Below are 22,601 nucleotides of genomic sequence, written 5' to 3'. Positions count from 1 at the left end.
TTGGAGCGTCGGTTTGTTTTTGTTTTTTGTTTTGTTTGAATAAAATGGATCCTAGCATTCACTTTATGGGAGAGAGACACGCTCCGCTGTAGCATATGGACAAGTATGTCCTTAGGCTCTACTCATAGTATTCATGGCGAAGTTTCTTCTTCGTTAAATTGTTATATGGTTGGAATTGGAAAATGATACATGTAGTAAATTGCTAAAATGTCTTGGGTAATGTGATACTTGGCAATTGTTGTGCTCATGTTTAAGCTCTTGCATCATATACTTTGCACCCATTAATGAAGAAATACATAGAGCATGCTAAAATTTGGTTTGCATATTTGGTCTCTCTAAGGTCTAGATAATTTCTAGTATTGAGTTTGAACAACAAGGAAGACGGTGTAGAGTCTTATAATGTTTTCAATATGTCTTTTATGTGAGTTTTGCTGCACCGGTTCATCCTTGTGTTTGTTTCAAATAGCTTTGCTAGCCTAAACCTTGTATCGAGAGGGAATACTTCTCATGCATCCAAAATCCTTGAGCCAACCACTATGCCATTTGTGTCCACCATACCTACCTACTACATGGTATTTCTCCGCGATTCCAAAGTAAATTGCTTGAGTGCTACCTTTAAAATTCCATCATTCACCTTTACAATATATAGCTCATGGGACAAATAGCTTAAAAACTATTGTGGTATTGAATATGTACTTATGCACTTTATCTCTTATTAAGTTGCTTGTTGTGCGATAACCATGTTCACTGGGGACGCCATCAACTACTCTTTGTTGAATATCATGTGAGTTGCTATGCATGTTCGTCTTGTCTGAAGTAAGAGAGATCTACCACCTTATGGTTAAGCATGCATATTGTTAGAGAAGAACATTGGGCCGCTAACTAAAGCCATGATCCATGGTGGAAGTTTCAGTTTTGGACATATATCCTCGATCTCATATGAGAAAATTATTAATTGTTGTTACATGCTTATGCATAAAAGAGGAGTCCATTATCTGTTGTCTATGTTGTCCCGGTATGGATGTCTAAGTTGAGAATAATCAATAGCGAGAAATCCAATGCGAGCTTTCTCCTTAGACCTTTGTACAAAGTGCATAGAGGTACCCCTTTGTGACACTTGGTTAAAACATGTGCATTGCGATGATCCGGTAGTCCAAGCTAATTAGGACAAGGTGCGGGCACTATTAGTATACTATGCATGAGGCTTGCAACTTGTAAGATATAATTTACATGATACATATGCTTTATTACTACCGTTGACAACATTGTTTCATGTTTTCAAAATCAAAGCTCTAGCACAAATATAGCAATCGATGCTTTTCCTCTATGGAGGACCATTCTTTTACTTTCATTGTTGAGTCAGTTCACCTATTTCTCTCCACCTCAAGAAGCAAACACTTGTGAACTGTGCATTGATTCCTACATACTTGCATATTGCACTTATTATATTACTTTATGTTGACAATATCCATGAGATATACATGTTACAAGTTGAAAGCAACCGCTGAAACTTAATCTTCCTTTGTGTTGCTTCAATGCTTTCACTATGAATTATTGCTTTATGAGTTAACTCTTATGCAAGACTTATTGATGCTTGTCTTGAAGTACTATTCATGAAAAGTCTTTGCTTTATGATTCACTTGTTTACTCATGTCATATACATTGTTTTGATCGCTGCATTCACTACATATGCTTTACAAATAGTATGATCAAGGTTATGATGGCATGTCACTCCAGAAATTATCTTTGTTATCGTTTTACCTGCTCGGGACGAGCAGAACTAAGCTTGGGGATGCTGATACGTCTCCGACGTATCGATAATTTCTTGTGTTCCATGCCACATTATTGATGATATCTACATGTTTTATGCACACTTTATGTCATATTCGTGCATTTTCTGGAACTAACCTATTAACAAGATGCCGAAGTGCCGCTGTCGTTGTTTTCATTGTTTTTGGTTTCAGAAATCCTAGTAACGAAATATTCTCGGAATTGGACGAAATCAACGCCCAGGGTCCTATTTTGCCACGAAGCTTCCAGAAGACCGAAGAGGAGACGAAGTGGGGCCACGAGGCGCCCAAACCCTAGGGCGGCGCGGCCTGCCCCTTGGCCGCGCCGACCTGTGGTGTGGGGCCCTCGTGTGGCCCCCTGACCTGCCCTTCCGCCTACTTAAAGCCTCCGTCGCAAAACCCCCAAACATCGAGAGCCACGATACGGAAAACCTTCCGCAGACGCCGCCGCCGCCAATCCCATCTCGGGGGATTCAGAGATCGCCTCCGCACCCCTGCCGGAGAGGGGAATCATCTCCCGGAGGACTCTACGCCGCCATGGTCACCTCCGGAGTGATGTATGAGTAGTCTACCCCTGGACTATGGGTCCATAGCAGTAGCTAGATGGTTGTCTTCTCCCCATTGTGCTTCATTGTTGGATCTTGTGAGCTGCCTAACATGATCAAGATCATCTATCTGTAATTCTATATGTTGCGTTTGTTGGGATCCGATGAATAGAGAATACTTGTTATGTTGATTATCAAAGTTATGTCTATGTGTTGTTTATGATCTTGCATGCTCTCCGTTACTAGTAGATGCTCTGGCCAAGTAGATACTTGTAACTCCAAGAGGGAGTATTTATGCTCGATAGTGGGTTCATGTCTCCGTGAACTGGGAAGTGACAAATCTCTAAGATTATGGATGTGCTGTTGCCACTAGGGATAAAACATTGGTGCTATGTTCGAGGATGTAGTTACTGATTACATTACGCGCAATACTTAATGCAATTGTCTGTTGTTAGCAACTTAATACTGGAGGGGGTTCGGATGATAACCTGAAGGTGGACTTTTTAGGCATAGATGCATGCTAGATAGCGGTCTATGTACTTTGTCGTAATGCCCAATTAAATCTCACTATACTCATCATAATATGTATGTGCATGGTCATGCCCTCTTTATTTGTCAATTGCCCAACTGTAATTTGTTCACCCAACATGCTGTTTATCTTATGGGAGAGACACCTCTAGTGAACTGTGGACCCCGGTCCAATTCTCTATACCGAAATACACCCATCGTAATATCGTTTCTACTGTTTTCTGCAAACAATCATCATCCACACTATACATCTAATCCTTTGTTACAGCAAGCCGGTGAGATTGACAACCTCGCTGTTTCGTTGGGGCAAAGTACTTTGGTTGTGTTGTGCAGGTTCCACGTTGGCGCCGGAATCTCTGGTGTTGCGCCGCACTACATCCCGCCGCCATCAACCTTCAACGTGCTTCTTGGCTCCTACTGGTTCGATAAACCTTGGTTTCATACTGAGGGAAAACTTGCTGCTGTACGCATCACACCTTCCTCTTGGGGTTCCCAACGGACGCGTGTTGTACGCGTATCAGTCATTCATATGACTTGTACATCCACTATCAAGTACCCATTTTGAACCTCCGGTGGCATAGTCCTACATGAGATCAATTCTTGGATTTAGGTACCCATTTTTCAATGGGTCCTCTTTTGTTAGCAAGAAGGGTCTTTGGAACCCAAATAGACCAAGCAACATAACCATCATATGGACCAACATATTTAGCATAAACATCACCATAATAATCTTTAAAGAGAACATAGTGAGGGTTATCTATTCCCACACCATCATCATTAATGGTTTTGCCCTTTCGGGTTTCACCATTAGCTTTCTCATGTGCGGGCTTAGCCTTTTTCTTGTTAGCATTCTTAGCCTTGGTATTAAAACCAAGTCCCTCCTTCCCATTGTTTGACCTTTGCTTACTCAAAAGATCATCCAAGGAAAGTTTACTTTGGGGAGAGGAGGCCTTAGCAAGTTCATCTTTCAACCTAGCATTTTCCTCAATAATATTTGCATGTTCACATGAAGGAGTAGAGGTGCTAGGTATGTCATATGAAGCAAGCCTAATTTGAAGTTGCTCATAAGACTCGGAGAGGAGAGAGTATTCACTCTTCAAGGCTTTGTGAGCCTTGTCTAGTTCATCTAGATCATTCACAAGTTTCTCATGATCAACACCAAATTTGGCCTTTTCCTTTATAAGCACTTTAGTCTTAGCTCTAGCAAGATCTCTAGCTTTAGTGAGCTTGTTAAGTTTATCTTGAGGTTCTTCAAGACTTTCTAGCTTCTCTTCAAGAGATGCTATAGTTTCTTGACATTCCTCAAGAGCATTTTTAAGAGCATGTATTTCTAGAGAGTCTTCTCTCTCTATTTGGCACTTTTTCTCAAGAGTATCATTTAGTTGAGCCATACGAACCATGAGACTTGAAACATGCTTCTTAGTGTTACCTTGTAGGTTACTAATGAAATCATCAAACTCTAGCATTTCTTGTTTCACTTTTAGACTAGCGGGGTCAACCCCTAGATCATTAGAAATGTTAGGCATAGAGGGGTTAGGAGATGATACCTCGGAAGATTTAGCCATGAGGCAACTTTCTTCCTCCACATGAATGACCTCATTGGGAGATTCACTTGTTGATGAAGAGTTAGTGGAGAGGGAGGCAAGGGCAACCAATCCATTTGAGGTTGCATCTTCTTCATCATCAACATCTTCATCTCCGGAGGTATACTCTTCTTGAGTTGATAGCACAATAGATGTGTCCAAGGTGGACCTTGCCATGAAGCAATGTGCATTATTGCGTTGAGGGTTCTCATTGGGTGAATCAAAAAGAGAGGAAGAGGGAATGTTGGTGGTGACAATGGCGGCCACTTCTCTTGAGTTTTCCTCTTCATCATCACTAGCACTTGCAATCTCATCGGAAGAGTATTCTTCATTAGCAACTAGCACAATCCTTGAGGGCCTCTTGCCCTTCTTGTTCTTGTTATAGAATTTATTGTTGGGGGGCTTTGAATATTTGCCCTTTGAGTCTTTGCTCTTGTCCTTGGGGATGAGCCTTCCACCATGAGTCTCCCTATTCTCATAGGGACATCCGGCAATAAAATGGTGCTTATCATTGCAATTGTAGCAAGATCTTGTTCTTGGGCCCGAGCTTGAGGGACCCCTTGAGTTGTTTCTCTTGATGTTGTCCTCCTTGGCCTTGGAAGGATCAATCCAAAAGGTGTTTGCATGGAATGCCATGTGGTCATGGTAGTGGTGTTCCAAGTCTTCCGGATAGGTCATGCTCCAAGATGCCCTATAAGATTCTTGAGGAATCACTTCTTGCACGGGGTAAACCACCAAGGCAAGGTTGGACCCTTTTGTCATCCCAATGGCACGATTGCGGGAATCATGAGAGTTTTGCTCAAGCACCTTGAGAGCTTGCATCTCGTGCACGGCTTGTTGAGAGGTGAGAGAGGCATAGCATTCTCTTCCGACAAGAGTCTTGACATCAATAGGCTCGAACGGCATCATGCACTCAATGTACTTCTGCTTGATCCAAGAGTCATTAATGTGAGTGGCTCCAACAATCCGGAAGGCGTCGGCAACGGTGAGGAGTCCTCCATACATGTCTTCATGATCTTCATCCGGAAGCCTCATGAATCCTTCGGCTTTATTCCGAAGAGCATTATACTTGTTCCTTCTTGTGCTCTCACTTCCAATGCAACTCGCGGCCAAAGCATCCCAAGCATCCTTGGCGGTGGTGAAATGCCGAACACGAGACAACTCCTTTGTCCCGACGGCAGTTTGAATCATGTGCAAGGCGGTGTTGTTGAGTTGGCTATCAACCGCTTCTCTTCTAGTCAACTTCTTGGGGTTGTAGGGATTGAAGCCTTCCTCGATGATTCTCCAAAGTTCATTGGAGGCACTGCGAACATGAGAGCTAAACTCAAATTGCCAAGTATCGTAATCATTAACGGAAAACTTAGGTGGGTCGCCCCGGATGTTTATATGAGGATGGGGAACCGGTATATCGGGTGATTGGAAAGGTGGAGGTACTCGATTGTAGCTCTCACTTCCACTAGTTCCCTTGGGAGATGCAATGGGGGGTTTGATAGTGTTTAAGTTATCACCATCCATGGGTGTGGTAGCGGAAGGTAATACCGAAGTATCACCCTCTACAACCGCATCCGTGATATTAACCTCTATGGTGGGAGCCACGGGACGGGGAGGAGCCAAAAGCTCGGAAATCATTTTTCTCATGCTTTCCATTTGAGCATCCATGGATGACTTCAACGAATTGATATCCTCCATGGTGACCGGCCTAGTCTCCCCTTCCGAAGGTCCATCGTCCGGCATACTCTTAGGCGGTTAAGCCCGAAATAAGAGCCGAGGCTCTGATACCAATTGAAAGGATCGTATGCCGCACCTAGAGGGGGGGTGAATAGGTGCTAACCAATTTTTAGTTCTTTTTCAATTTAGGCTTGACACAAAAGGTAAATTCTCTAGATATGCAACTAAGTGAATTTACCTATATGACAAGGCTAACAACTAAGCAAGATATAGCTAAGCAATATAAGAGATAGAATAGGATAGAGGTAACCGAGAGTGGAGCACGCGATGACACAGAGATGATTCCCGTAGTTCCCTTCCTTTGCAAGAAGGTACGTCTATGTTTGGAGGAGTGTGGTTGCTACGAAAGCCAAACCAACAGCCACGAAGGCTTCACTCAGATCTCCGGTGAGCAACGCCACGAAGGCCTAGCCCACTTCCACTAAGGGATTTCCTCGAGGCGGAAACCGGGCCTTTACAAGGTTCTTGGGGCACACATCCACAACCGAATTGGAGGCTCCCAAATCTGTTACAACACAACAATCAACAACAATACATCAACACAAATCAACTAGGGAACCAAATAGGAACACTAGCATGAGATCCCTCAAACAAGAGATGGGGAAATGAGAATCGCTTCGGTGAGGATGTAGATCGGTGTCTTCTCCTTCGAATCTCCAAAGATCAAGAGCTTTGGTTGGGGGAGGAAGGAGATCTTGCAAATCTTGAGTTTTCTTGAGGTGGCTCTAATGGAGGTGGCTTGGCAGATTTCTTGTGCAATGATTGAGCAAGCAACCAAGGTAGAAGAAGGGGGGTATTTATAACCCCCCACAAAAATGAGCCGTTGCAGCTTCCGGGGGGCCGGATATTCCGGCCTAAGTAAGGGCCGGATAATCCGCCCCCCCGGATAATCCGGCCTTCGGGACAAAACCGTGACAAAATCCGGCCAAATGTCCGGCCCTATGCCAGACTTGATTTTCTTCTGGTCCTTAGCCAAATTCGAGGGGGCCGGATATTTCCAAAATATCCGGCCCGGATATTCCGGCCCTGGTACAATACCGGGACAATATCCGGGCAAAAATCCGGCCCCTATACTGCGCTGCTTTTCCTCGAAGACTTAGCCGAAAACTGGGGGCCAGATATTTCAACAATATCCGGCCCGGATTATCCGGCCTGACCAACTTTGCTGTTTTCTTTTGACAGACCGACCATATCCAACACACAAGAATATGTATCTATGTAATCCCTGTACCACTTAAACAAACATTAGTGTATCACATATATTGACATCAAACACACAAAACATAATGTGAGAGATGTTCTTTCAACAAGTATTCAGGGGGTTTTGATGTAGCAGATGAATAAAGTACGAGTAAGTAAAGTGCGAGAGTAACAATTGCAGCGAGTGGCCCAATCCTTTTTAGCACAAAGGACAAGCCGGTTTGTTTACTTATAATGACCAAACGTTCTCGAGGACACACGGGATTTTAGTCTAGTGCTTTCGCTACATACGGCTAATTAATCTTCATTGTTTTGACAAGTGTTGTGTGGGTGAACCTATGCTAATGTACCGCCCTTCCTAGGACTAATACATACTTGTGATTATACCCCTTGCAAGCATCCGCAACTACAAGAAAGTAATTAAGATAAATCTAACCACAGCCTTAAACTCTGAGATCCTGCTATCCCTCCTGCATCGATATACCAACGGGGCTTTAGGTTTCTGTCACTCCGGCAACCCCGCAATTAGCAAACGAGTACAAGATGCATTCCCCTAGGCCCATAAAGGTGAAGTGTCGTGTAGTCGACGTTCACACGACACCACTAGAAGAACAACACCACAACTTAAATATCATAACATTGAATATTACTCAACCATACTTCACTACTAACATTTAGACTTCACCCATGTCCTCAAGAACTAAACGAACTACTCACGAGACATCATATGGAACATGATCAGAGGTGATATGATGATGAATAACAATCTGAACATAAACCTTGGTTCAACGGTTTCACTCAATAGCATCAATAACAAGTAGAGATCAACACCGGGAGAGTTTCCTGTAACGGCCCCGGGTAGCACCCCTATTAGATTTGTTTGTTGTTTTTTCTTTTGTGCATCATCATGCATCCTGCATCATCACATCCATGTTTTTAACAAATAAAAATTATTTTATAAATCCTAAACTATTTTCTTTTTTATCTCATATGGTTTTAATAAAACCCTTCTCCCTTCTTTCATTTAAACAAAACCTCTAACCCCTTGGGTTGTGGCCTCTCTCTCTCTCTGGCCTCTCTCCTTGTGGCCCATCTCTACCTCTGCTCTCAGCAGCCCACCTCTCCAGCTCCTTAGCCCACCTCGTTATTTTTTCCCTCTGGCCCGTACCCCTTGGCTCTTCTTTTTCCTGTTGTCGTCTTCTCCCCAGGGAACGAGCACGCAAGGCGCGTGATGTACTGGACCTCCACCACCGACGCCCCACCTCACCTGCTCCTCCCCTTTATCCCTCTCCTAGAAACCCTAGCCGCTCCTCCCTTCTCCCTCCCTCTGGCCGCCGCCACCCTCTTCTCCCTCTTCTTTATCCTCTCTTTTCTCTCTTCTCTGTAAGCAACGAAGGGAGGAAAACCACGTCGTACCACCGCAGAAACCTCCACCTCGCTGCCGTTCCAGGCCGCCCCTCGCTGTGCTGATGCCACTGGCGGATGCGCCTCGTCGTCCTCTTCATCTACGTTCAAGGAATCGTCCCAAGATGTTCGGTATCGAGCACAAGGCCGCCGTTTCTCCGCCACGGTTGTCATGCTCCGGCGAGAAATCTGTCGTCGTGCATCCTCCCCCGCCCTCTCCGACCTCTCTACCACGTTCCTGGTGAGCAGGAGCACCTCTCAGAGTACTCCACCATCTCCATCTCTTTTTTCATCCATCCTACCGACGTTGACCCGTCGCCGTGCTTCGCAGATATGGTCTCCGGCGGCTCTCCGGTGGTTCCCCGGCGCCAAGACTACCACCAGCAGGTTCCCCATGTTCTTCTGCGTCGAATGCGCCCTCTCCCGCTTCCCGGGTCGTCCGCCATCGCCAGATCCATCTTCGAACGGATCTCCTTCCGCCATGGATGATGGATGCTCCAGCTCCGCCTCTTCTGGCTCTAGTTGCCACGAGCCTTTGTTTTAACATGATCTGAATCATTAGCGTGGTGGTAAGCTGCTTGCTCCTTGACCCATCAGATCCTAGGTTCAAATCACCACTCTGGCTATTTAAGCCTCTTTTTGTTCTGGATCAGATCCGGCCCCGTTGATGGTCTTCGACCCAGATCCATCCAGCGTGCCAGGCTGCATCTCATCACCGGTTCGGCCCACCAGCACCACCTCGCCATGCGGCAGGTAGCAGCCCAATCCCTTTTCCCTGTCTTTTTCTTCTTTTTGCAAAATCTGTCTATTTATATCTTTTAAACTATAACTCCAAATAAAATGTGTTATATATGAAAATTGATCAGAAAAATATGAGGAACATGAATATGCCATCCATGCTTGCTGTTGCACCATGCATCATAAAATTTCGTGGTAGTTTGCATTATCACCTAATATGTAACATATGGAATATGTGGGATACTATATAAATGTTGTCCCGGTTCCATTTAACTTTGATGTAGCTCACCCCTGCCATGTTTGCTATGCTGTCCAACCCTTAACTTTGTCGGTAGATATGCAACTCCAACCTAATTTGTTTGTCCGGGGTTCCGACTCCGAATAATTTGGATAAGTTGCATCGCCGCATCATGTTTGCCATGCCATGCATATCATATCATGATCATGCAGATTCTTTTGCCGTAGTAGTAAGATGTGCATCCGTTGCTTGTTGTAGCGCTTTGCTTCTTCCTGGATAGGATCGCGAAGTGGTGTGGTGAGATACGACAAGTTCTCCGGATGTTCCTCGGCAAGCTTTAACAGGCAAGCATTTCCCCTATACTCCTGTCCCTGCAGGAGTCGCTCACCTATTTTATTTTGCCTTCTCCCTCATGCTATCCTTAAGTTGCGTTCTTGTCACGTGTCCTTTCCACTTGTTACCTCAAGCAGCCCATATTGCCACCACCACCTCCTACGGCTATTGTTTGGTTATCGAGTCTGCCCTTGCGAGTCGTAGTGCATGCTAGTGCTGTTTTATCTTGTTACCGTTGTTGTTATCTTATCGGGTTATATGTTGGGAAGAATCATGGTTACTTTAGTTGTTGATAATTGTTTAGCAGAGGCATCGGTGGGTCAGCTGCTCGTTTTGTGACGGCTCACTTGTGTTTCCTAAATATCTTAGGACCCCGAGTTCTTGTTATCTGTTCCGAGACTGAGCGCTCTAACCACACGTGGGTATGCTTACCGGGTCTCCCCTCGACCACTGCCAGAATCTACAGCTTTGTCCAGTGGCCACAATTAGTTTGAATGTTTGTTTGTTTCTCCCGGGCGTGCAAGCATGTTTCTTTGTGGTCAGATGATATGATATTACTTTTGGGGCCTTGTACCCCGTTGTCTCTTGCACGTTCGTAGGTTGCGGTGCCACTGCGAAGTGGTCATCCCGCTGGGCACTGTCCACCTAGCACGCAGTCGCAATAGCTGAGTCCGCGTCGGAGTTTCGATCGGGCTCCGAAACGGGTTAACTTTGTTAGGTGGCTTCCTGGACATTGTTGTCGTGAAGGAGAGTGCGAGTCGTTATATCCACCTGTCGCAAGTGGGTTGATCGTGCGTGTGGGCACATTTGGGCACCCCTGCAGGGTTACAATCTTATCGATAAGCCGTGTCCGCGGTTATGGACGACTTGGAGCTGTATGACTCGACCATAGACAACTTACACATGTTGTTTCAATACTAATAACCTGCATAGTAAGATAGAACAACTTAAATAATAAATGGTTAAAACTTGACAACCGTGTGAGTGCCTTTGCTAGTACCTCTTTGCGAAGGGGGAACACGTCGGCTGTGTTATGTTTGCAGAGTATAGAACTGTTAGCTTATGCGCTCTCTCATCTCCTCTGATTAGACGAATGTTGTAGAGTGTCTCTATAGGTTTTTAGTGCTTGCGCGCTGCCGCTTAACCCCACCATATTGCCTATGACGTTCCTCTTGCGTCCTCTAAGTCCCCTGCGTGCCTCAAGTACAAAGGATGACTGGTTGACGAATACTTATACGTCTTGAAGTCTTGTTAAGTACGAACCCGCACTTATTGCTGCTTCTACGGGATATAACCGGGCAGGTATGAAGATACGTTCGAAGAAGACGACGTTAGCAAGGTTACCCTTCCGGCTTGGCCTGGGCAGGGTTATGGACGCCGCTGGTTATCTTCAGGACTCTTAGTCCAATTTGTATCTTGTCCTTACTCGGACGTATTCGATCTTCTGTATGATTTGGATCTTTGTATTGTATATTTGTATCTTGACTCATTAGAGTCGTTGTTGTAATATATGTTTCTTGTGGGCTCTATTGTAATCCTGTTGTAATGTTACCGCTCGTGTTAATTCCTCTGGCATCACGTGTGTGATTCGTCGCGCACGTCGTGTCGGAGGGCGTCTCAGAATCGATATCGTGCGGATTTCGGCAGGATCGCTGGAATCCTCATGGTACCGGTTCCGGGGCGTCACAAGTTGGTATCAGAGCTCAGGTTGACGATACCCCACTAGTCCAGCCTGTAGGATAACCTTGCCAATGGACGTTGTGTCTAGTGTCAAGCTATTTTCTAAAACTCGTTGGATAGATCTGATTAGCTCTATTTTTCTTCTTATCTTTATTCTTTCTCCTCTTACCTATGCGAGTTTTGAGTCTTCTCTCTTATCTGAGTCTCTGAGTCTTAGGTTCCGACGTGGGTTGGACGATCTTTGCCTCTCACCTATTAGGTCCGATCTTCGGAGGATACCGACGGAAGCGCATCATCAACATCGGAACAACGACTTCTTGTTAGTGGTGTCGAGGAGATCGACACGTCGCCTGAAGATCCGATAGTTCACCTCTCTCCCCCGTACCTTGAGGTGGGATCTCGGGGCGCGATCCCTTGTTAGTGGTATCGATTGTAACGGCCCCGGGTAGCACCCCTATTAGATTTGTTTGTTGTTTTTTCTTTTGTGCATCATCATGCATCCTGCATCATCACATCCATGTTTTTAACAAATAAAAATTATTTTATAAATCCTAAACTATTTTCTTTTTTATCTCATATGGTTTTAATAAAACCCTTCTCCCTTCTTTCATTTAAACAAAACCTCTAACCCCTTGGGTTGTGGCCTCTCTCTCTCTCTGGCCTCTCTCCTTGTGGCCCATCTCTACCTCTGCTCTCAGCAGCCCACCTCTCCAGCTCCTTAGCCCACCTCGTTATTTTTTCCCTCTGGCCCGTACCCCTTGGCTCTTCTTTTTCCTGTTGTCGTCTTCTCCCCAGGGAACGAGCACGCAAGGCGCGTGATGTACTGGACCTCCACCACCGACGCCCCACCTCACCTGCTCCTCCCCTTTATCCCTCTCCTAGAAACCCTAGCCGCTCCTCCCTTCTCCCTCCCTCTGGCCGCCGCCACCCTCTTCTCCCTCTTCTTTATCCTCTCTTTTCTCTCTTCTCTGTAAGCAACGAAGGGAGGAAAACCACGTCGTACCACCGCAGAAACCTCCACCTCGCTGCCGTTCCAGGCCGCCCCTCGCTGTGCTGATGCCACTGGCGGATGCGCCTCGTCGTCCTCTTCATCTACGTTCAAGGAATCGTCCCAAGATGTTCGGTATCGAGCACAAGGCCGCCGTTTCTCCGCCACGGTTGTCATGCTCCGGCGAGAAATCTGTCGTCGTGCATCCTCCCCCGCCCTCTCCGACCTCTCTACCACGTTCCTGGTGAGCAGGAGCACCTCTCAGAGTACTCCACCATCTCCATCTCTTTTTTCATCCATCCTACCGACGTTGACCCGTCGCCGTGCTTCGCAGATATGGTCTCCGGCGGCTCTCCGGTGGTTCCCCGGCGCCAAGACTACCACCAGCAGGTTCCCCATGTTCTTCTGCGTCGAATGCGCCCTCTCCCGCTTCCCGGGTCGTCCGCCATCGCCAGATCCATCTTCGAACGGATCTCCTTCCGCCATGGATGATGGATGCTCCAGCTCCGCCTCTTCTGGCTCTAGTTGCCACGAGCCTTTGTTTTAACATGATCTGAATCATTAGCGTGGTGGTAAGCTGCTTGCTCCTTGACCCATCAGATCCTAGGTTCAAATCACCACTCTGGCTATTTAAGCCTCTTTTTGTTCTGGATCAGATCCGGCCCCGTTGATGGTCTTCGACCCAGATCCATCCAGCGTGCCAGGCTGCATCTCATCACCGGTTCGGCCCACCAGCACCACCTCGCCATGCGGCAGGTAGCAGCCCAATCCCTTTTCCCTGTCTTTTTCTTCTTTTTGCAAAATCTGTCTATTTATATCTTTTAAACTATAACTCCAAATAAAATGTGTTATATATGAAAATTGATCAGAAAAATATGAGGAACATGAATATGCCATCCATGCTTGCTGTTGCACCATGCATCATAAAATTTCGTGGTAGTTTGCATTATCACCTAATATGTAACATATGGAATATGTGGGATACTATATAAATGTTGTCCCGGTTCCATTTAACTTTGATGTAGCTCACCCCTGCCATGTTTGCTATGCTGTCCAACCCTTAACTTTGTCGGTAGATATGCAACTCCAACCTAATTTGTTTGTCCGGGGTTCCGACTCCGAATAATTTGGATAAGTTGCATCGCCGCATCATGTTTGCCATGCCATGCATATCATATCATGATCATGCAGATTCTTTTGCCGTAGTAGTAAGATGTGCATCCGTTGCTTGTTGTAGCGCTTTGCTTCTTCCTGGATAGGATCGCGAAGTGGTGTGGTGAGATACGACAAGTTCTCCGGATGTTCCTCGGCAAGCTTTAACAGGCAAGCATTTCCCCTATACTCCCGTCTCAGGAGTCGCTCACCTATTTTATTTTGCCTTCTCCCTCATGCTATCCTTAAGTTGCGTTCTTGTCACGTGTCCTTTCCACTTGTTACCTCAAGCAGCCCATATTGCCACCACCACCTCCTACGGCTATTGTTTGGTTATCGAGTCTGCCCTTGCGAGTCGTAGTGCATGCTAGTGCTGTTTTATCTTGTTACCGTTGTTGTTATCTTATCGGGTTATATGTTGGGAAGAATCATGGTTACTTTAGTTGTTGATAATTGTTTAGCAGAGGCATCGGTGGGTCAGCTGCTCGTTTTGTGACGGCTCACTTGTGTTTCCTAAATATCTTAGGACCCCGAGTTCTTGTTATCTCTGCTCCGAGACCGAGCGCTCTAACCACACGTGGGTATGCTTACCGGTCTCCCCTCGACCACCGCTGTAATCTACAGCTTTGTCCAGTGGCCACAATTAGTTTGAATGTTTGTTTGTTTCTCCCGGGCGTGCAAGCATGTTTCTTTGTGGTCAGATGATATGATATTACTTTTGGGGCCTTGTACCCCGTTGTCTCTTGCACGTTCGTAGGTTGCGGTGCCACTGCGAAGTGGTCATCCCGCTGGGCACTGTCCACCTAGCACGCAGTCGCAATAGCTGAGTCCGCGTCGGAGTTTCGATCGGGCTCCGAAACGGGTTAACTTTGTTAGGTGGCTTCCTGGACATTGTTGTCGTGAAGGAGAGTGCGAGTCGTTATATCCACCTGTCGCAAGTGGGTTGATCGTGCGTGTGGGCACATTTGGGCACCCCTGCAGGGTTACAATCTTATCGATAAGCCGTGTCCGCGGTTATGGACGACTTGGAGCTGTATGACTCGACCATAGACAACTTACACATGTTGTTTCAATACTAATAACCTGCATAGTAAGATAGAACAACTTAAATAATAAATGGTTAAAACTTGACAACCGTGTGAGTGCCTTTGCTAGTACCTCTTTGCGAAGGGGGAACACGTCGGCTGTGTTATGTTTGCAGAGTATAGAACTGTTAGCTTATGCGCTCTCTCATCTCCTCTGATTAGACGAATGTTGTAGAGTGTCTCTATAGGTTTTTAGTGCTTGCGCGCTGCCGCTTAACCCCACCATATTGCCTATGACGTTCCTCTTGCGTCCTCTAAGTCCCCTGCGTGCCTCAAGTACAAAGGATGACTGGTTGACGAATACTTATACGTCTTGAAGTCTTGTTAAGTACGAACCCGCACTTATTGCTGCTTCTACGGGATATAACCGGGCAGGTATGAAGATACGTTCGAAGAAGACGACGTTAGCAAGGTTACCCTTCCGGCTTGGCCTGGGCAGGGTTATGGACGCCGCTGGTTATCTTCAGGACTCTTAGTCCAATTTGTATCTTGTCCTTACTCGGACGTATTCGATCTTCTGTATGATTTGGATCTTTGTATTGTATATTTGTATCTTGACTCATTAGAGTCGTTGTTGTAATATATGTTTCTTGTGGGCTCTATTGTAATCCTGTTGTAATGTTACCGCTCGTGTTAATTCCTCTGGCATCACGTGTGTGATTCGTCGCGCACGTCGTGTCGGAGGGCGTCTCAGAATCGATATCGTGCGGATTTCGGCAGGATCGCTGGAATCCTCATGGTACCGGTTCCGGGGCGTCACATTTCCCCTATCAAACAATCAAGATCAAACCCAAATTGTTACAGCGGTGACGATGTGCAGCGGTGGAAACGGCGGTGATGGAGATGGAGATGATGATGATGGTGATGGAGATGATGTCCAACTCGATGGCGGTGACGATGGCGTCGATTTCCCCCTCCGGGAGGGAATTTCCCCGGCGGATCTCAGCCTGCCGGAGAGCTCTTTTCTCTCTGGTGTTCTCCGCCCCGCAGAGGTGGCTGTGACTCTTCGCGACGTATCCCCCAGAGCTTAGGTCTTCGGGACGAAGAAATACGCGAAGAAAAGGAGACGAGAGGGGGCTGTGGGCCCCCTCCTCACAGGGCGGCGCGGCCAGGCCTTGGGCCGCGCCGGCCTATGAGGTGGGCCCACCTCGGGTCCCCTCGGCTCCCCCTTCTGGCTCCCTTCATCTTCTGGAAAAATAGGATTTTTCATATAATTTCCGTCAACTGCTGATCTTCCGAAATATTGCATTCTGACGGCGCTTTTTCCAGCGGAATCCTGACTCCGGTGCGCGATCCTCCAATAATCATGAAACATGCAAAATAGATGAAATAACATAAGTATTATCCCCAAATATGAAATATATCAATGAATAACAGCAAATTATGATATAAAATAGTGATGCAAATTGGACGTATCAGAGGCTAAAGTCATCGAGATTGTATTAAAACTAGGGTTTGCAATGATGCGTGAGATTACAAGGATTTTGATACCATCCCCTTGGCTCTTCATAGCCCTTACTTATATAGTGGGCTAGGTCTCAGAGTCCACATCCGGGTCGGTTACAATGATCTATGTCGGTTTACCCGATATGTCATATACTTGCCTATTTTCGTATAGTTCCTATTCTTGGAAATCTATTGGGCTTTTGTGGGCCTTGTACGCTTCTTCTTGAATCCACACTAGGGTTCTGCATGTTGAGTATCCAATATGATATACCCATGTCAGCTGCAGTGCTAGGATTTATCTCGGATGAGAAACCCAAGTCCTGCGATGGAGATGATCTACATTCTTAATGTTTATATTCCCATGTGAGATTCGAGTATGCCTTTCATGAGGTTGTACTTTAGCGTAAGCGTCGAGTTTTTCTTGCATTGGGTTATATTGGATCGCCGAACCAGTCGTTGAGAAGAAAGCAGACTCCAGTCCCGTGACCCTATCTTAACTATAAACATGAATCAACGATCGTTCCGTTTCGATTAGCTAGCTATATTAGTTAGCTAGGGTTTGCTAGATGGAAAATGTCGGATATATGTGGTCGCATTTGGTTTTTGTTGTATGATGGTATAACTTAGTGGAGTCAATTAATTTGGATTGGAGGGAGTAATAATATTTTTAGAAGCAGATATATTCCATATTTTTCCAACTTATTTTATTATTATAAGCAATGACTTAAAATAATTAATGTCCAAACAAATAATTAAGCGTACTCTACTTTGTGGAGGTAATTTTTTTACTTCCCGCTAACCTTCGATTTTTTTTGTAACTTCCCACCAAAATTTGGTTCTGTATTGCGCCATAATTTTCTAACCTCCCGCAAAAAAACCCCTCATAAGTTGTACTCCCGATTATTACTCATCAGCAAATTGTGAGATCGGATCTGGGAGCTACTCGTTTGTTTGTCCTCACGGCGTCATGACGGCGCCGTCCACACTGCGGAACACACCTGAGGCGCAGCCTCGCAGGTTCTTCTCCTCCGAACTGCTTTTGGTTCCCCTTTCTCTGATCTCATGCGAAGCGAAGAGGGAAGTGACCAACTCCCCGTCATCCTCCGGCCGGCCAACCCGTCAATCCCTCTCAGCGCAGCGCCCCCTTTTCCATGGTAAAATAGAGCGCACTCCTCACTCCAGGCTCTCGCCTCCGGCATGCCCACCTCGCCTTCCTACTATCACAACCCTTGGGATGCAACAGGCCCCCTCGCCGGCGTCTGGATAGGCGGCAGTAGTGGCGGCGCTCACGTTGATCTGGGAAACTATAGAACTGTTGTCGTCGATGCCGTCCATGGCCTCGGCAACGACAACCATAGCCACGGCGGCCACGACCACGACTGCCAACACCTGGCCGATCCAGCGGTTCGACTGTGAGCGCTTCTAGAGAGCATGCCTCCGTCGATCCTCGTGACGGCGGCACGGTACACGCCTTCAATACTTGTCCATGGATCGTTAATCCCTCCCTCAGCATGAGCAGTAGTTTTTTCTGAAGTTAGGTTCAGCTAGCAAGTGCATGTTCTGAATTTAGGTTCGGTTAAGAGTAGTCTGTTAGTAGTTGGTGGTAATTTTGTTCTAAACTGATTTCATATTAGAAGAAATAGTGGACTGAACTGGAGCTTAGATTTATAAAAAGCCCACTTATGTTGAGGAACCATGTAGTTCCAGGTTACTGCCAGCTGAAATTTTTCATTTTGATGACTTTTTAATCTTTCATGAATGTGAACAAGGGCACAATGCGCTCTCGTATTGGAGATGATCAGTAATGGTGATGGTGTTTGCATGCGATTCATTAAATTTAAACTTATGTGTTGATAAGTCACTGTGTATGGCTTGCTCTTTTGTGCAATGTTTGCTCTTCCCCATGAGAAGATGCATGGTCGAGTTCAGGGGAAAATCAGTTTAGGTATCTCTAGGTTTAATAGTTAGCGTACAGTAATAGATCGCAATTTAATAGTTGAAAACCTATTTCTGTAGACTGTACTACCTCACATGCTTGTATCTTTGTTGAGATACTCATGTTCAGTGTGATGTACCGTTAAGTGCGTTTCCTCCCTATGTTTGAACTAGCAGCACTATCATGCATGCAGCATGTTCATCTTATATGTGTAGCTTTGATGTAGGAACTAGTAAGTTTATCTAGAACCTAGCTTAAGTGATTGAACATGTGCATCTTTATATGTGCTGATATGCATGTGCATGTTCTCATATATCTCAGTTAGTGATTGAAGATGGTTTATCTTGGACATCTAGCTAGTAATTTATGACTGCTTTAAGTATTGTGCTTCCTCTAAAATTGAATTTAATTTTGTTATTACCTACACATGGGCACAACGATGCATTTAACGGAAGACCGTGCTGGTGGGAGACCGCTGACGGTACAGCGACACCGAGTGCAAGCTTCAGAGGAAAGAGATGATTCACGTTACTCCTTTCTGCAAGGTACACCACTTCCTTAGTTTTTAATCACTATTCTGAATGGTTGCACATTAATAATGGTAAGTCCATTATTTGTTGTTGTGTTCACTAAAGAAAGGACCTGTTTTCGTAACGAGGATTGAAAGTATAATAGCATACAAAACCAGCGCAGATCTGGTACAAAATTTATGACATTTAATCCGTTAAACCATTTTCTATAATAATGCAGAAAAATCTTGGATTGCTTAATCTTCACAACTGTTAAACTTTCTTATACAGGAACTCAAGAACAATCTGACACTCAAGTGTCTGCTGATGACATGTGTGCACTGGCTGAATGGCCGTCCCATGCTCGCCGCAACCGTTAACTACTACAGAATGGTATGGATTTTGGTTTATATTTGTGCCCTAGTTTCTTACAATCTAATACTAAGTAATGCAATATTTCGTGTATGATTTGGGATAGATTGTTGGAAGATGAGCGAAGATCAAGACTGGAATTTGAGAAAAAACTTGATTGCAAAGTTCACACAGTTGAGCCAACAGATGGGAAGCAAACAGACGCAACCTAATCAGGTGATTATAGCCATATGCTTGCAAACTTGTAAGATTATTTTTGCTTACTTGCGTTGCTAAAAGTGCACTTCTATTTGCAGACACCCAAGAAAACGACTGGGCAAAGAAAATAGTAATCTAAATCTGCAAAATACTCTTTTTTTTTGACGTAAATAGGAGGAGCTCTCCTTTTTCATTAAAAGAAGGGGGAAAACTTTACAAAGGTAAAAGCCAGGATATGGCAAAAGGAAAACTATGAAACTACAAAAATGTGACTACTCGCTGCGAGCGGCTTTCAGATTCGCCAGCCCATCCCTAATCTGGAATATCAGGTCCTTAGGTTTTGATGTGATATTCTCAAAAACTCTTCTGTTCCTCTCCTTCCAAATGTGCCAAACAGCATATACAACCACCGTAGTTTGGTCTTTGCGCATCTTGCTCCAAAGGTAAAATACTCTTTCACATGCCGCTAGTACTGCTGGGGCTCTAGGTACAAGGCACAATATATGTTTTCTCCAAATGCGCTCATACAAGCTGCAACAAAGAGCAATAGACATTTTCGAGCAATGGTAAGTCACAACCTTGGTTTCTCTTCATGCTGAGATTTATTTGATACCACATGTTGGGCACCCCTAGAACTATTTTTTGATACTTTGAACAAGGATTGGCTCAACTGTCTTAGCTATTTGATGTAGTCTGTTACTGTGGAATGTGACCTGCTCTAAGTGTCCTAGAAATTGCATACAATACATAATTGTTTGAGTCTGGTTATACTCAGCATGTCTCATTTGCTATCGAGTGCACAAGACTTTGGATACTGGCCGGCTGTTGTTGCCGGAATGTTGTGCTAAGTTAGTTTGGAGTGATTAGTAGTAGATATAGATGAGATATGTTGATGTGCGGCTGCTGGGCTACTGCTGCCGCCTACACTCTCGCAACTCAACAAAATTGCTTCCATACTCTTGCCCCTCATGGTTGCGTCCCTTTATTCTTTTCATCATGTAATACAGATGCTTCCCTGGAATGACAATAAGATATTTACCTTGAAGGTCGTAGCACCTGGCTGTTAATTGGTACTTATGTTGTTTATTGCGCAGTATAGTTGCAACACATTTAACATCTAGTGAAATCAGATAATGCTGTTAAACCTATTTTGCATGAGTGATTTGTTGTTTGGCCAGAGGGTTACAATTTGGCAGTGATTGTTAGTAGATTGTATTGGTCCACATCCTGATTCATAGCGTTTCTAATTTCTCAATAGCACCAATTGGAAAAGGTTTCCCAGTAGAAAATATGCATCTTATGCTTTTTTCACCGGCATCATTTGCAAAATGATAGTGGTCCTGCTTTTGTTTGTGATTTGCACCTGCTTAGATGCGACAATTATATATGTTCTCTTGTTCTCTCAGTTGCTCATGTAAAACCACTATTGTTACTTTTCAAATATTGATCTCTAGAAACTATTTTATTGTAGTGACATGTGCTCATATTGCCTTCCATGCTCCTATTATGTTCGACTCGTTAACTTGAGCTAAACAGTTTCTTGATTTCTTAATGGCAGGAAACAAAAAATTAACTCGTCTGGACTGGAATATACACCACGGACACTTTAGTCTTTGCACTTCATTAGGATAGCACATTCAGTATGTTGAATGATTGCTAAATTATATTTCAGTTTCATTTTATGAACATGTGTGATGAGAGCTATGATATTTTATGAATCTACATCATATAACCGTGGATTGAATAATACAATTGAATGCCTGTATTTTTTTTTACCACAACCTAGTTTCGGTTGCAATAGTTTGTCTCCGCAGTTGGAGAGTTGTTGCCATAAATTAATACCACAAACAAAGCGTCCGTCGCGCAAGAGGTGACCCACGAAAAAATAGTGGTTGCCATAGGGTTCATGTCTATCGCAACATTTGGCTATTGCAATGGAAGGGCATGTGCCACGAAACATGTGTTGTTGGAATAGGCTCTCGCCACAAATATCTATCGCCACAAACGGCTAATCGCTAGGATGTTGATGCATGTTGCATTAAGTTATCCCCACGAACCAAATTGTGGCGACAAAGAGCATGCTGCCACAAGAAAAAATGTGGCAACTTGTCACATAGTTGTTGCAAAAACACGTTTTCTTGCCACATTTTGTTTTTGTGGCGATAACCTATTACCATGCGTCCTTTCGCAACGCTTGGCAACAAAAGTCATGCCGATTGCCACGATTTCAGTTGAGTTTTGCACTCCTCCGGCCACTTGCCGTGAATGTGGCCCTTGACCTTTATTTTAGCTAACAATGACAGTGTAGCTAAAATGTGAACTAATTACTATTACTTCAGTTTAGCAAACTCCCAGCAACTCTGGTATTGTAGAAGCTCCTAATTTTCACCCGTCATATTTCTCTTTGGTTGACACATACCCCTTTGGTTCGTGTAGAAGCTCTCGCCATGTTTGAATGTATATGGGGAAACCTCAAGCTACCCTTCTATCAAGACCTGCAACTGCAGTGCTGAAAATGGTAAGCATAACTAAAAGACTAAAATGGATCATGGGTGCAGCTAAGATAGAACTTTATGGGATAACATCAAATAAATAGCACCTTATAATACATGCATTATTCTCTGTACATCCAAGATCATTTTAGGATTTCTAAAAAAATGGATAATTTTAGGATTTTTTTTGGACTTCATATTACGATTTCCGGATTTTAAAAAATAACAGGATCCATGTAGCTCAACCTAGTAATTGTTGACCAACGAAATTTCCGGTTTGCCGTTCGTCGAACGTCCGTCTGAGGAAAATTCAGGCGTGGCAGCCACGATGGGTTTTCTTTGCCACCAAGTTAGGCCCTCACGTGCTTGTCCTTGCCAATCATAGGCAGCTGGGCATGATCACGCGGGCAACCGGTACGCCGAACATGTCTGTGTGTACCACTGTACCATGCATGTGATGCAGGCAGGTTGATGCACTTGCATGATGGTCTCGCATGATCATCAGACTGATCATACGGGAGTTGCGTGACCACGAACATGCTGCGTCTCTGGAATGCGAACCCAGAACTAGAAGAGACAGACGAAGACAGTTTGGAGAATGGAGATGATACAGGCACGGACGACGTGCCACGCAGCCAGTGGCCGGGCGCCCGGGC

The 22,601-nt window shown here is 44.9% G+C and overlaps 2 long non-coding RNA genes across 2 annotated transcripts; both read left to right on the top strand.

The window, feature by feature from the left end:
- Nucleotides 1–8,574: 8,574 nt before the first annotated feature.
- On the top strand, nucleotides 8,575–11,638 carry LOC127327194 (uncharacterized). The gene is made up of 5 exons (XR_007868458.2): nucleotides 8,575–9,019; nucleotides 9,110–9,347; nucleotides 9,432–9,531; nucleotides 10,013–10,098; nucleotides 11,390–11,638. It is a non-coding gene; the product is annotated as an uncharacterized lncRNA (long non-coding RNA).
- An 821-nt stretch (nucleotides 11,639–12,459) lies between these two features.
- LOC127327195 (uncharacterized) lies at nucleotides 12,460–15,616 on the top strand. The gene is made up of 5 exons (XR_007868459.2): nucleotides 12,460–12,999; nucleotides 13,090–13,327; nucleotides 13,412–13,511; nucleotides 13,993–14,078; nucleotides 15,368–15,616. It is a non-coding gene; the product is annotated as an uncharacterized lncRNA (long non-coding RNA).
- Nucleotides 15,617–22,601: the final 6,985 nt, after the last annotated feature.

This window comes from Lolium perenne, chromosome 1, assembly GCF_019359855.2.
Source record: "Lolium perenne isolate Kyuss_39 chromosome 1, Kyuss_2.0, whole genome shotgun sequence".
Lineage (NCBI taxonomy): Eukaryota > Viridiplantae > Streptophyta > Magnoliopsida > Poales > Poaceae > Lolium > Lolium perenne.
This window is presented reverse-complemented; position numbering and strand designations above follow the sequence as displayed.